The sequence below is a fragment of the Euprymna scolopes genome, chromosome 10 (assembly GCF_053919585.1).
Source record: "Euprymna scolopes isolate OS-2025 chromosome 10, ASM5391958v1, whole genome shotgun sequence".
Lineage (NCBI taxonomy): Eukaryota > Metazoa > Mollusca > Cephalopoda > Sepiida > Sepiolidae > Euprymna > Euprymna scolopes.
In genome coordinates, this window is record NC_136491.1 from 71,805,825 (window position 1) to 71,811,525 (window position 5,701).

At 6.8% G+C, this 5,701-nt stretch overlaps 1 protein-coding gene across 13 annotated transcripts in view; it reads left to right on the forward strand.

Annotated features, from left to right (window-relative positions):
- The window catches only part of LOC145286100 (calcium-activated potassium channel slowpoke-like), a 561,744-nt gene that overhangs the window by 72,530 nt on the left and 483,513 nt on the right, over positions 1-5,701 (forward strand). The window lies entirely within an intron of this gene.

A 5,701-nucleotide genomic window follows, 5' to 3' on the forward strand; every position in this document is an offset into this window, starting at 1 on the left:
ATATATATAGTGATATTTATATATATATTGATATATATATAGATATATTGATATATATATATATTGATATATATATATATTGATATATATATTGATATATATATATATTGATATATATATTAATGTATATATATATTAATGTATATATATATATTGATATATATATATATTGATATATATATATATTGATATATATGAATTGATATATTTATATATATATTGATATTTATATATGTATTGATATATATATATATTGATATATATATATATTGATATATATATATATATTGATATATATATATATTGATATATTTATATATATATATTGATATATTTATATAGATATTGATATTTATATATATATTGATATTTATATATATTGATATATATATATATTGATATATATATATATATATATATATATTGATATATATATATATATATATTGATATATATATATTGATATTGATATATATATATTGATATATGTATATATTGACATATGTATATATTGAATATATATATATATATATTGTATATATATATATATATATATATTGATATATATATATATTGATATCAATATATATATAAATAACAATATATATATAAATATCAATATATATATAAATATACCAATATATATATAAATATATCACTATATATATATCAATATATATTATATATCAATATATATATCAATATATAAATATACATTAATATATATATACATTAATATATATATCAATATATATATATCAATATATATATATCAATATATATATACCAATATATATATATATATCAATATGTATATATATTGATATATATATATATATATATATGGATATATATATATATATTGGTATATATATATTGATATATATATATATTGATATATTTATATATATATTGATATTTATATATATAGTGATATTTATATATATATTGATATATATATAGATATATTGATATATATATATATTGATAAATATATATATATTGATATATATATATTGATATATATATATATTGATATATATTATTAATGTATATATATATTAATGTATATATATATATTGATATATATATATTGATATATATATATTGATATATATAAATTGATATATTTATATATATATTGATATTTATATATGTATTGATATATATATATATTGATATATATATATTGATATATATATATATATATTGATATATATATATATATTGATATATTTATATATATATATTGATATATTTATATAGATATTGATATTTATATATATATTGATATTTATATATATTGATATATATATATTGATATATATATATATTGATATATATATATGTAGTGATATATATATATTGATATATATATATATATTGATATATATATATATATTGATATATATATATTGATATATATATATATATTGATATATATATATTGATATATATATATATTGATATATATATATATATGATATATATATATATATTGATATATATATATTGATATATATATATATATATATATTGATATATATATATATATTTATATATATTGATATATATATATTGATATATATATATATATATTGATATATATATATATATATTGATATATATATATGATATATATATATATATGATATATATACATATATTTATTGATATATATATATATATATATATATATATATTGATATATATATATATTGATATATACATATATATATATTGATATATATATATATATTGATATATATATATATATTGATATATGTATATATATTGATATATATATATATATATTGATATATATATATATATATATATTGATATATATATATATATATTGATATATGTATATGTTGACATATGTATATATTGATATATATATATATTGATATATATATATATATTGATATATATATATTGATATATATATATTGATATATATATATATTAATATATATATATATATATATTGATATATATATATATATATATATTGATATATATATATTGATATATATATATATTGATATATATATATATATTGATATATATATATATTGATATATATATATATTGATATATATATATATTGATATATATATATATATTGATATATATATACATTGATATATATATATTGATATATATATATATTGATATATATATATATATTGATATATATATATATTGATATATATATATATATTGATATATATATATATATTGATATATATATATATATTGATATATATATATTGATATATATATATATATTGATATATATATATTGATATATATATATATATATATTGATATATATATATATATTGATATATATATATATTGATATATATATATATTGATATATATATATATATTGATATATATATATATTGATATATATATATATATTGATATATATATATATATTGATATATATATATATATTGATATATATATATATATATATTGATATATATATATTGATATATATATATTGATATATATATATATATTGATATATATATATTGATATATATATATATATATATTGATATATATATATATTGATATATATATATATTGATATATATATTGATATATATATATTGATATATATATATATATATTGATATATATATATTGATATATATATATATATATATATATATATTGATATATATATATTATTGATATATATATATATATATATTGATATATATATATTGATATATATATATATTTATATATAATTATATATTGATATATATATATATATTGATATATATATATATATTATATATATATATTGATATATATATATAGATATATATATTGATATATATATATATATTGATATATATATATTGATATATATATATAGATATATATATATTGATATATATATATATTGATATATATATATATATTGATATATATATATATAGATATATATATTGATATATATATATATTGATATATATATATTGATATATATATATATTGATATATATATATTGATATATATATATATTGATATATATATATTGATATATATATATAGATATATATATATTGATATATATATATAGATATATATATATTGATATATATATATATATATATTGATATATATATATATATATATTGATATATATATATTGATATTGATATATATATATTGATATATGTATATATTGACATATGTATATATTGAATATATATATATATATATATTGATATATATATATATATATATATATTGATATATATATATATTGATATCAATATATATATAAATAACAATATATATATAAATATCAATATATATATAATAATATCAATATATATATAAATATATCAATATATATATATATCAATATATATATATATATCAATATATATATCAATATATAAATATACATTAATATATATATACATTAATATATATATCAATATATATATATATCAATATATATATATCAATATATATATACCAATATATATATATATATATCAATATTGTATATATATATATATATATATATATATATATATGGATATATATATATATTGGTATATATATATATTGATATATTTATATATATATTGATATTTATATATAGTGATATTTATATATATATTGATATATATATATATATATTGATATATATATATATTGATATATATATATATTGATATATATATATTGATATATATATATATATTGATATATATATTAATGTATATATATATTAATGTATATATATATATATTGATATATATATATATTGATATATATATATATTGATATATATAAATTGATATATTTATATATATATTGATATTTATATATGTATTGATATATATATATATTGATATATATATATATTGATATATATATATATATATTGATATATATATATATTGATATATTTATATATATATTGATATATTTATATAGATATTGATATTTATATATATATTGATATTTATATATATTGATATATATATATTGATATATATATATATATATTGATATATATATATATATATTGATATATATATATTGATATTGATATATATATATTGATATATGTATATATTGACATATGTATATATTGAATATATATATATATATATTGATATATATATATATATATATATATATTGATATATATATATATTGATATCAATATATATATAAATAACAATATATATATAAATATCAATATATATATAAATATATCAATATATATATAAATATATCACTATATATATATATCAATATATATATATATATCAATATATATATCAATATATAAATATACATTAATATATATATACATTAATATATATATATCAATATATATATATATCAATATATATATATCAATATATATATACCAATATATATATATATATCAATATGTATATATATTGATATATATATATATATATATGGATATATATATATATATATTGGTATATATATATTGATATATATATATATTGATATATTTATATATATATTGATATTTATATATATAGTGATATTTATATATATATTGATATATATATAGATATATTGTTATATATATATATTGATATATATATATATATTGATATATATATATTGATATATATATATATTGATATATATATTAATGTATATATATATTAATGTATATATATATATATTGATATATATATATTGATATATATATATATTGATATATATTATTGATATATTATATATATATATTTTTATATATGTATTGATATATATATATTGATATATATATATATATTGATATATATATATATATATTGATATATATATATATATATATTGATATATTTATATATATATATTGATATATTTATATAGATATTGATATTTATATATATATTGATATTTATATATATTGATATATATATATTGATATATATATATATTGATATATATATATGTAGTATATATATATATTGATATATATATATATATTGATATATATATATATATTGATATATATATATTGATATATATATATATATTGATATATATATATATTGATATATATATATATATTGATATATATATATATATTGATATATATATATATATATTGATATATATATATTGATATATATATATATATATTGATATATATATATATATATTTATATATATTGATATATATATTGATATATATATATATATTGATATATATATATATATATTGATATATATATATTGATATATATATATATATTGATATATATACATATATTTATTGATATATATATATATATATATATTGATATATATATATATTGATATATACATATATATATATTGATATATATATATATATATTGATATATATATATATATTGATATATGTATATATATTGATATATATATATATATATATTGATATATATATATATATATATATATTGATATATATGTATATATATTGATATATGTATATGTTGACATATGTATATATTGATATATATATATATCTATTGATATATATATATATTGATATATATATATTGATATATATATATTGATATATATATATATATTAATATATATATATATATATATTGATATATATATATATATATATTGATATATATATATATTGATATATATATTATATATATA